At 44.0% G+C, this 12,055-nt stretch overlaps 1 long non-coding RNA gene across 1 annotated transcript in view; it reads left to right on the forward strand.

Moving 5' to 3' along the window:
* The first annotated feature begins 1,036 nt into the window (after positions 1-1,036).
* The window catches only part of LOC308056086, a 34,889-nt gene continuing 23,870 nt past the window's right edge, over positions 1,037-12,055 (forward strand). The window contains exons 1-2 of the long non-coding RNA XR_013924700.1: positions 1,037-1,803; positions 7,433-7,543. This is a non-coding gene — a long non-coding RNA (uncharacterized lncRNA). The remainder of the gene's footprint in view (positions 1,804-7,432; positions 7,544-12,055) is intronic.

Consider the following 12,055-nt stretch of genomic DNA (forward strand, 5'->3'; position numbering starts at 1 on the left):
GCCATGAAGAAGAACAGGAGGAGTTAATTTAGTGGGCAGTTGTCACATTGGCTTTGTTGTCGGGTTATGTGTGTGAAATTGCTTCCTTGATCTCTGGGAGGTGTCTTGTGCCTTCAACAAATCCACATGACAAACGATCTGTGATCAGTATGATCCGGAGATCACTTGAAACAATTATACGTGGACATCACAGGTTTCATCTCAATAAATCTGGCAAATCCAGGGCAGACCCCTTGTTTATACCAAATCAGACCTTATTTCAGTATTGACCTCATGCTCATTTTAGCACAGTCACAGAAGCTATTATCCACTATAAGTCCCTGTAGCACTTGGCAACATTGATTATACAGCCTTGTGGAGATGAAGGTATTTTAGATGAATAATGATTTTTGGCAAAGGATATTAAGAGAAAGACCAGATATGTCAAAAAGATGAGAACTTGGCATATGAAACTTAATATTAAGGTCCGTATGGTCTCCAAAATGCTTTTAGGCTAGTTCATATATTCAGTGGATGTCTCTTAAAGAACCTGAAGTGCTCTGCTTGTCTAATCAGGTATGTGGATGGGGCCAGTGGGTACGGCACAGAAAAGGTTTTAATGCGGTTCCCACTGAGACCAAAGGAGCAGAAAAGTGCTAATTCATCACAGTGTATGCAAACATGGGCTCTTGATGGAGAGGTTGTCAAACGCAGGTACGTCTGGCTGGCTGGGACAGCGATCAGTTCTTAGGAAGTTTTGTGGGGAGAGGGTGAGGATCCCACAAAACAGGGACTCCCATGCAAAGTCCATGGGGATGACTTTGGTCAGTGTTTAGAATCTGCTGAAGAGAGCAGTCTTAGATCAAATCCTTGGATCTCCTATCCTAAGCTTACTTTGTCACGTGGCTAGAGGGATAGTATTTGTTTATTTCTATTACGGTTATTTTTAGGTGTTCTGACTCCAGCTGCAGCCATTTCTTACCACAAAGATCCTTTCAAGAAACAAACACCCCAGTGACACTGGAAATCTTTCCTGTGGAAAAAAAAAACAAAAAAACAAAAAAACCAACAACAATCCCCCCCCCCAACAAAAATATAAACCAACCAAACTCCCTAAGAAACTCAACGGCTAGCACTAGAAATCCTTCTCAAAGGCACATTCCAGCAATAAATAAACTCATGAATCTCAGAAAGCTCAGAAACTGGTGGTAGTGCTGTGGGTTTTGCAGCAATTCAGGAAAATTCATCTCTTGGTCCAGCGTGGATGGCAAACGCCAAGGCCAGGGACCTCTCAGCAGTCTCCCTTGGTTTCTTTTTTGTGCCTTGGCTGCAGAGAGCTGGGGCGTTCACGTGTCAGCCCCCATCCTGGCTAAAACACAAGCAATTGCACTGGTGAACTCCGGAGAGAACAGCGTGACCTGTTCTAATCGGTGCCAAGAGCTTCTAGCCAGGTGGCGACACGCTTGCCCTCGACACCAAGGGAGCACAGAAGTGCTCACCAAGAGAAAGGGAGGGCCTGGGGGGAAAAAAGGGGCTGGTTTTAGTCCTCTTAGAGATGGGGATGTCTGATGCGACACCACCACAAAGGCTGCCAGCAGCTGGGGACACTTCCAGCCTTGTGGTGTCACGCTCTCGGCGCGACAAACCGCTTAATAAGCTGGCAGCTGCTCCCAGCATCAGTTCATGTCTGCAGCAGTTTCCATCTGAGCCCCGTGTGGAGCATGTTGGAGTCACAGTAAAATAGGGTTCAGAGGGACTGGGAGAGGTCACTGCCATCTCCACCACCGCCGACACCACCTACGCAGCGAGCACCAGATCTGAGAAGTCAGTTTTGAAACCTCTTGGGCAGACACAGGCAGGAGGGGAAAAAAACCCAAAAACAACAAACCAACAAAAAAGTGCTTTCCTGCTATGATACAGCCAGCTAAGAGCAAGCGCGGTTTTAGCAGTGGATGGTCTCCAGGCATCTCAGTGGTGCATTTTAATTCTTTTTGCTGCTTGGTTTTCTTTCTGCTCAAACTTAAAGCTGGATATGCTGTGGTTGCTTCAGAGGTCTGCAATCATTTTTTCAAGGGGTCATTTTTCCCGGAGACTCTTTAGCAGGTCACAGAATCTGCTGTCAGGTCCTTTGTCAGGATGGCTGGTCACCAGACATGGCCTTCACCTGTGACAGTGCTCCTCATGAGAATATGGGACCTTCCAAGGGAAGAGAGGAGACATCCCTCAGCTAGAAGCTCAGCAGTCTCCAGCACAATGTCCACAAGGTCCAGATCCAAAGAAAGATCAGGTATGAGGAGACATGGACTAGTTCTATATGTATGAATGGTTTCTTTCTCACATTAAACATAAGGTTGTTACAACCTACATTCCAGTTGTCTCCTTCCCTTGACCTGGTTCACAGTGGAAACCCAGTCTAACCAAAGTCAATCCAAGTACGGAGCCCAAAACTAGGGTTCTTTGGTCTGATCTGCTGTGCGGTTGAAGCCATGGTAGGGTACCTTTACTTTATGATAAGTCTCCCCCTCACACTTTATAAAAGGCATTTTACAGCTCAGATGTAGCAGAAGGAAAAGCAGGACTTGATTACATTTTTTTTTCTGCCCTAGACCCCTGTAGGGATGTACCTGTAAAAAGTTAAAACCTTGGGAGTTTGTCTCTAACATATCTGTTTTTAATGAACTATTTGTGTTCTACGTTTGGATTACAGCTTTGTGAGCAAACAGCTTCTTGATCTGCTGGCCAAACCTCTCAAAATAACATGAATGTTTTCCTTTGAGGTTATTCAGCTATTAATTTTTTTCTTGCTCTTTTTCCCACCAAAATGGTAAACGATTGAGTTCAATGTGTTTATTTTTGTTACCATTTCTTAATTTTAGATAAATCTGGGAATTAGAGAATGTGAAAATAAGAGATTTTGACTCAAAGAGATAAACTTCTGACCAAAGCAATCAAAGCAGTTAAAGGAATGAAATATAAATTCACACATAGTTTCAATTGATGTGAATTTGAGTGTTTTGGGTTTAGTTGTGGTTTGTTTTTTTTTTTTCTGGTTTTGTTTGGTTTGGCTTGTTTTTTTTTTTTTTTTTTTTTTTTTTTTTTTTTTTTTTGTGTTTTGTTTTTTGTTTGTTTGTTTGTTTGTTTGGGGGGGGGAGGGGGGGTGGGAAGTACATATTCATTTTTAAAATGTCACCAGGATCTAATTAGGATCAAGATGTTAAACTGGCACTGAAAATCAGAGTGGAGGGTCTGGTATGTGGGCTTCATGTGTCCAGGGTTTCTTCACCCCTGCAGGAAGTGGGGAGAAGCGGTTTGTATCAGCTGCACCCTCTACATTGTTTTCTCATTTGTCACCAAATGCCAGGAGCTGCAGTAATCCATCCTGGAAGTGACAAACATATGATACCATGCGGACTGATCCTGTGGGAGGAAGGGTGGAATTTCCTATGGGTGCAGATGCCTCAAGAAAAAAGACTTATTTTAAGCCTGGAGTTTCTTCCTGGCTGTCCCAAGTTGGTGACGAATGGACCATGATTTCAAGGCTTTGTACATTTCATTAGTCTTCTCTAGTAATTTCTAGTGTTTTTATTGTCAGCATTTCTCTATTGAAAGGAACAACTATGGATTTGGACTGCGGTAGGAATCATTCCCACATATGAAAGACTAAGGATTTTTTTAGCTTTAATTTACTGATTAGGTATTCATTGCATCTGTTACTTGTGTCAGCTTCTCACAATCCTGTATCTGTCAGAATCTACTCCGACCTTTAGCAGCAGGACAAAAAACCCACCAGGATTTACTATGAAAATGTGTACTTGTTTGATGAAAGCCATTGGAATGGTAGTCATCTTTTTAAAGACATAATTAAGGTTACAAAGGGAGAAGGAACATTATTATTTCCTGATCTGGGAGTGTTGGACAGTTCACACTTCAGGTTATCTCACATCCTACATGATTTATCCATAACTATGAATCAAACACAAAAAAATTGTTTGCTGGAGTTTTTCAACAGATGTTCATAGTTCAAAGAAGTTGAGTGATTCCCACATTATGTGCCAATATCTCCTCTCCTTTTTCACACCCTTATTTAGCATCAAGGCTGAGACATTCAGAGCAGAAGCAGAGCTGTACCCATCACCTCTGAAATCCTGCTCGTGAACACAGCTATTAAAACTGAGGTAGCCCAAGTTTTGTTGCTGCTCATCCACACACAGTCCCATGCAATTACCCCTGTCCATGGGTGTTTCATGATGCGCTGTTGCTAAATTCACATCTGGGGAAAACCCCTGCTGAAATTGGTTTTGTTCCCCCCCTGTCCTGAGGTTAAAGGGGTCCTTGGTTGCCTGTTACATTACAGCTGTGCAATCCACAGCACAGATAACCCTGGATCTCCTCCTGAGGTCTGGCTGATGTGCTTTGGGCATCATCTTTCAACACGTGGACAGTGCCAAAGCTTCTTTTGATGGAAATGGAAAGTGTCTACTGCATAAAGCAGAGAAGTTTTTTGCCCAGACTATCACCAACCCATCGTGCAGCTGCAGCACCAGCTCACCCCCTTTCAGGAAAGGCACTGCTGCTGCTCACAGTAGTGCTTACCCCAGGCTTTGGCAGGGATGTAGCTTCATGAGAAGCAGAAAAGAACAGTGCAAGCTGCAAAGGTTTACAGAGCTTGGCCTTTACATCACCCTGGGGACTGGCTCCCCATGAACACTGCATCCTTTGGTTTGAATTCTGGATACTCCTTCTGGCCCATCTTTTCCCAGGTGCCTTGCATCCAACATCTAGTGCTCTTTTATTTGCTCTTCCTCTTCTTTTAAACTTACTCTTGCTCTCACAGGAGCACCTGCAGTATATAAAACCACAACAAAAGCACTTAATCTAGTCTGGAACTTTGGTCGGTTTTCTTGAGTGAAGTACCTTGTTTTGTACACCCATCAGTAACTTTATACTCAACAGAGGGTAAGAAAACACATTTTCTGTCCAGGAAGAAATGTTGGGTTTTTTTTAAAAATTTGTTCTCTTTTGAAACTGAGCTTATAGAAAAATGTCTTTTCAGAATTTCCCATGGAATAAAAATTCTGGTTAAAAAAACGCACCCACCACACAGTAAAAATCACCAAGCAATGAAAGGATTTGCTTAGACCGAGTTCAGACTGTACATTTATTGCTGTAAAAGTAGTATGACAGCGATCCCAATCCACACATGGATTTCTAATGCTCTTCAATATGTCAAAGAGTGTCTGGGGTATCCCCAGGGGGCTGAACGACGTGGCATTGGACCTCTGCCCTTCTGGAAAGGCCCATAAAAACCTGGTGGGGTGCCCTAGGACATCTCAGATACCAACAAACATCTGCGGATGGGTAACCAGACTGAGCTCTGGAACTGTGCACACCTTGTTTTGGGGACTTGGTCTGTGAGCTCAGTCCTACCTCTGCTTCTTTGCTGAAGGCTGATCTAACTAATTACACCCAGTATCGGCACTGTGCTGGTTTCAGCATGCTTGCCCATGTCAGAGAGATGGTCCACGAAACCTCCTGCAAGCCAGTGTTTCCAAATCACGGTGTAAACCAGTGAAGCTTGCCTGAGTGCTTAGAGCAAATCTTGGGCTGTACATTTGAGTGTGCACCTTGCCTTAAATTTGATGTGTTTATCCCTGTAACACTGCTAACACTGACAGCTCTTATGTCATGCCAGAAAAATTCAATTTATACCATGTTTCCCAAAACCTTGCAAAGCCTGCGCCAGAAAGATGTCCTTAAGGCTGGATACCCACACCCTAGTATCAGTCCAAATAACTAGGAAGAAAAGATGCTCATAAATAAAAAGAACAGGGCAGATTAAAATAAACTGGGTTACAGGTGCTGGACTCAGTTTTATTCAGAATCCAGATCATTGTCAGCACTGCCTTGGGAGGGGTCCTGTTCCCCCTCTTGACCTTCTCTTTTAGACCAAGCCTGTGCCCTTGGGTGATGCAGCTCACTTTACACCTTGGCCTAATTACAGCCTGAGGAGCAGTGGGTGGAATACGATAACTGCACACATCTTTATCATAGGTGAAAACAGTCAGAGTAATCATTTAGGGTGGCTGAAGTAGGTAAGGCTGGGAGTAATGAGATGGAAAGTTTAGACTGAATATCAAGATAAAATTACCCACAATACATTTTTAGGCAAGGGGATGTATTAAGTCTCAATTAGCGGCATTATGATCTAATAGCACCACAGCTACCAGCAGCGTTATGGTCCCTGGGCCTATTAAATCATCTTTCCAAGAAACCGATGGAAGACGGAACTGGACAAACCACCGGTAACTGTAACATAAGGACTAATCCCATGATGGAGCCAGAGTGGAATGAATAGGTAATTTCCATGTCACTCATGAGAAGATACTGTACCAGGTAATGATACCCATCAAGCTCTGTGTCTGTGCAAAGATCCTTGATGGCATTTTCAAAACTGCTTAAGTGACTTAGGAATCTCAAACCTCTTGAAAACCAACGTGGTAATTTAGGCATCTAAAACCTATTGTAGCACCTAGTGAGAATGAGATTTATGACGCTTCCTTTCTTAAAAGTGCTTGGGTTTGAAAAGCCCATTTAGGCACATAAATTTGTATTTATGTGGAGCACTGCAGGTAGACACAGGCTTGCTCTGCCTGTTCAGAAAGCTTGGTACAAGATAAATTAAGCCTATATGCTTGCTTTTTTTTTTTTTTTTTTTTTTTTTGGCACATGGCAGGGGCTTATCTGCAATTTGCAGTTCAAGCCAACCTAAACCATTATGAAAATGGTTTAGGATGAAATCTCCCAAAGTGGTGTTTTGTGGAATGTTTCTTTCTGAATGCATGTTCTGATGACACATGTACTACATGAATCAATGTATGTCACCGCCAAGTGTAATACATCTTCAATATGAGGACAAGTTAGTGGCGGACGAGCATCCAGCTCTGAATCTTCATGTCACTGCCACAAGCCTGAATGCCACAGAAATCCAGAGCATCAAGGGTATTATTGCAATTTGCATAAGCAGAAAACACAGTGATTAAAAGTTATCAAAGAAAGCTATCGCTCAGTTGTCAGCTCCACAAGCAGACTCCAGTGATGTCTTTCCAGCTCCTTCATAATAATCTCCATAAGTTCTTGCTAAGAGCTGCATTGAAATAACCTGTCATTTACTCTGTCTTTCACCAATTCAGCTCAAAGAGATGCGCCAGCTGTGATCACTTGGAGTCAGAGCTGCTGTGTTGCAAAGCATCATTACAGCTGCAGGCAAAATGTACACATTTTCAAAAGTCATGGAAAAAGCAGAGCTGTACCACCCATAGCACCCTACCACGGCAGCAGAAGTAGTGCACTGGGAGAGGAGAGCTCAGCCTCTGGCGTGCTTTGCAGGTGACAAACAAGAGCACTATCTAAGAAGGCTTGCCTTGTCTGAATGGTGCCTTGTCTTCTCTTTTAGTGGTTTCTGCTGGCCTCTGGTGTGGAAGCAGGGTGAGCAAAAGGCAATGGGAAATACTACATGTCACACCTCTTGGTAGATCTGGAAGACTTCATGTTTTGTTGATGATGGGTAAGTCTTCATCTGATTCAGTTGTCCCAATATGTACTGCTGAGTGACACAATACCAAGGAAGTGTTATAAAGCTCCCTCGGGCAAGATGATGTCATTTCCAGCCTGCCAGTGCTTTGGAAGGATAGAAACTGCTATTATCAGTCAAACATGACCTTTCAAGTTAGAAAATGTGACTGAAACATAGTCTGTTCTTCCCATGGCCACATTTCTTTACCCTAGAAAGCATCTCCTGATACACGCTCTTTCAGGTGGCTGGACTTCTGTCTCCCACACTTAAGATTTCCCTTTCATGTGTTTTCATGTTCTCCAGTGTCATTGTTACTGGCTGGTGGTCCAGGTTAAGTTTCAAGCCACCATTACAATGGCACACCAGAGTTGAACATCCCTCAGGACAGCTTGATGAGACTAAGGATCTGTCGCAGTGTAGTTAGCCTCCTAAACTTGATTTAGTTTGCTATATTACCAATCTCTAAACCCAATACATCCAGAAGCATTTAAGAGTTAATTTACTAAATGGATGGTGAGACAGAAAAACAACAAAGGAAGAAGGGGAAAAAATAAAATAAAAAAGGAAATGTCAAGCTATTAAAGCATGCTTTTGGGGACCAGCAGCATATGAGACCTCTCAGTGTGAGTTAATCTGAGTGGTTTTCTCCATAAAACTGTGATGGGACATAAGTCTCTTAAAGTTTTGAAAAACATGCGGTCAGACTTGCATCCAGATCTTGGAGTCTGAGGGACTTATCTGGGCTCCATGATGGCAGTACCTGAGCACTTCAGCTTTTATATTTAAACAGATGCAGATAACCATATTATTTCCAGATGAAACATGGAGGCACAGGGAGCTAGGTAATCTCTATTGGATTTACCCATATCCGATAGCAAATCTGTGACAGAGGCAGAAAATAAGCCTGAAGCCCACCTGGCCCACAGAGGCTTTCTTCTCATCTGTAACTCATTTTTCTGCTCTCGGTCCAAGTTGAAGCAATGCCTGCAAAGAACTGCCTTCCTTTCCAATGAATGAAACACCAATGCCCCGAGTTCTTCCAGAGCAGTGCTAAAGCTCTGTGGTTTGCTGATCCCAGTTTTTCACTGCCTCCTGTTTTGGGCTGGAGCTTCAAGACTGAATAAGCTTCACATCTGAGCTTGGTTACTTGCATGGAGACATCATGTGGAACTACACAGCAGTCCAGCGTGAGAGCCAGACGAGTTTCCCAGTGAACCTGGCCCTGAGCTGGGGCTGCAGCCCAGCCCTAATGAACCTGGCTTCTGCTCTCATTCTCAACTGCTTCCCATGCCTCCCATGTTTACTTTGGCAGCAGGCACCTCCAGTACCCAAATCTCGTAAAATCTAAAGGTGGTCCTAAACCACATCACTTGATTTTGGATCAAGATTTGAATTTCCAAGCATGTCTTAGTCCAGGTTTTCTATTATTTGGCCTGCCATGGAAATGAAGTCACCCTACAAACGTGCATCTGGAAAACAGACAATTTCCAGTCACTCAAGAAAGGCTTTGGATTCATGGATACATCCATTTCTGTATCCAGCACAAACACTGGTATTCCACTATTTCACTAATACCTGTAAACATAACGGCGTTTCTAGGTCTTACTAGAGTGCTAATAGGAATGAGGCCCCTTTTTTCTCTGAGTTAAGACATGGTGTTCAACCCAAAAAGGAAAAAAAAGATGCTCCTATATCACAGGCAGGTTTACTAACATCTTCAAGGTTATAAGACCATCTGTGACAAAACTGAAAGCAGGATCTGTAAATCCAATGTTTCATTAAGAGGGTGGAACATGTTAATAGAATAAAGGATATTGTCTGATGGAAAATGCGATGAATCAATTTATTTTATTCCTGGGTAGATGTTCATGTGCAATTGGGCTGACTTTCCTCTCTGTCAAACATAATACATACGCTTCTGGAAACATCTGTTTTGTTTCACTTGCTAGAGCTGCGGGACACTAGACTCAATAAGGTCTTTCCAATTCAAAGAATAAAAGCTCCCAGGAAAGCCAGCCAGGAGCCCCTGTTTTCACAATAGATTGCTTGGTTTGTTGCAATCCATTCAGCCAAACACTTTCTTACAGAGTTTGAGAGCACTGTGTGAATACCAAGTACATGAATTGTGATTAGCAGCTTCCCTTAGAAGTCTCCTTCTAGGAGCTCTTATTTGATTTGGTCTTGTCTCAGGTAAATAAAAAGAACAAAGTGGAAATGGCCTTTGACCCACTAATTAATCACTTGCTTCTGTTAACTATTCTTCCATCAATGTTATTAAGTGGCAGCATCCGAGGGTAAATAGGCAACTGTGTAAAGAGGCTTAAGTGCCATCTGTCCTTACCTGCTAAGGTTCTTTTGCCCTTTGGAGTTGATCCCTTGGTGTTATGCTTTTTTTTTTTTTTTTTAATCTTAGGAAGGGATTTGCATGCAATATGATTAAAATACACAGCTGGCCAATTCAGCCCTAGCTCCACGGATGTTTGAAGGCACTCAGTGATTGTAGGCAAGTGTGGTTACAGATGCACTGTTTATCTCTCAGTGATCAGAGTAACGAAGACAGCAATTGCTGTCACATGCAGAGCAATGGTGATTAGCAATTGTTAATATGTGTGTTGAATATTAGCAGGGAAGTATTTACTCGTACAGTCCTGATGAGGACTTTCAATTAATGATAAATACACCTTCCAAAAACAAGCCTGGAAGATCATGGAACAGTCAGGGTTGGAAGGGACCCATGGAGGTCACCCAGCCCAAACCGCTGCTAAAGCAGGGTCACCTACAGCAGGTTGCACAGAGCTGCATCCAGGTGGGTTTTGAATGTCTCCAGAGCAGGAGACCCCACAGCCCCTCTGGGCAGCCTGTGCCAGGGCTCTGCCACCCTCAAGGTGAAGAAGTTCTTCCTCACATTCAGACGGAACTGCCTGTGCTGCAGTTTGTGCCCATTGCTCCTTGTCCTGTCGCTGGGCACCACTGGAAAGAGCCTGGCCCCGTCCTCCTGGCACTTATTCTCAAGATATTTGTAGTCATTGAGGTCCCCTCTCAGCCCTCTCCTCTCCAGGCTAAACAGGCCCAGGTCCCTCAGCCTTTCCTCATCACCAGTCCCCTCATCATCTTGGTAGCCATCACTGGCCCCTCTCCAGCAGTTCCCTGTCTCTGGAACTGGGCAGCCCAGCACTGGACACAGCACTCTGGATGTGCCTCCCCAGGGCAGAGCAGAGGGGCAGGATCCCCTCCCCCGACCTGCCGGCCACGCTCCTCCTCGTGCACCCCAGGACCCCAGCGGCCCCTTGGCCACCAGGTCACGCTGCTGGTGTCCCCCAGCACCCCCAGGCCCTTCTCCGCAGAGCTGCCCCCCAGCTCAGCCCCAGCCCGTGCTGGTGCCTGGGGCTGTCCCTCCCCCGGGGCAGGACCCTTCACTTGCCCTTATGGAACTTCATGAGGTTCCTCTGCCCGACTCTCCAGCCCGCCCAGGTCTGGCCGACCGGCAGCGCAGCCCAGCCTTGTGTTGTCAGCAACCTTGCCCAATGATACTATCACTATCTGATAGTGCTCCTTCTATTGGACCATGTGGAAGCATGGCTTCCAGTCTTATTCATCACCCCATTCTTACAGCACACACTTTTTCCCACACAAGCAATCAGATATATTTTCCACCTTGATGTCATCTAAATGGAAGAAAAGAACTCAGGAAGATAGATTTCATTGATCCACCCCTGGGATGTGGGTGGATTGCTCCTGCAGGTGAGTTGAAGGATGGAGAATCTAGCCACTGATGCTTACAAATGCTCATGCAAAATGATTGTACTCTCATTCACACATCTAGTTGCATTTTACTCTTATTATGCAACCTTTCTGTGCCTGGATAGATGCTTGTTTCTATCAGGTGACCTGACACTAGCTTTACTCTTCAGGTTTCTAGTTAATGTGTAAAGTCAGCTTTTGGACATCATGTTACGTTTTAACAAGCATGCTCTGTACCTTCTGCAGAAGAAAGACAGACTGAGTTAGGTTGTGTGCAAGAGTGCACAGCATGCATCTGAAGAATTCAGAGAGACCGATAGGACTTCTTCATGTTTTGTAATGCTCACAGCTTCACCTCCACAAAAACAGCAGGGCTGAACAAGATTCTGACAATCTTCATGTCTACTGATAGTGATGGAGTTGTGGCACATGCCAGTTTTCAGGATTGTGTTCCCTTTTCTTTTGAGATTAAACTGGATTGGAAGGCTCCGGTCATAAGTCATCAATGTTCTCAATGATTTTTATAGCCTTTAGGCTTGGATTTATTGTTGAGCAGATCAATACTATTTACTCAAAATCCTTGCAAAAGTAAAGTCATTGCTGCCTATTTGCCATGAGCTACCCATGACTGTGGATGGGCTGTTTGAAATCTGCATACTCGCAGCGCAGAAGCAAAAAGTAGTACAGTCAGTGGAGTTTCACAGACGGGTAGAATGACCTTTGAATAAAAAGTAGCTGAATCAGTGGAGTTGCACTAATATA

Source organism: Falco punctatus (genome assembly GCF_963210335.1).
Source record: "Falco punctatus genome assembly, chromosome: Z".
NCBI lineage: Eukaryota > Metazoa > Chordata > Aves > Falconiformes > Falconidae > Falco > Falco punctatus.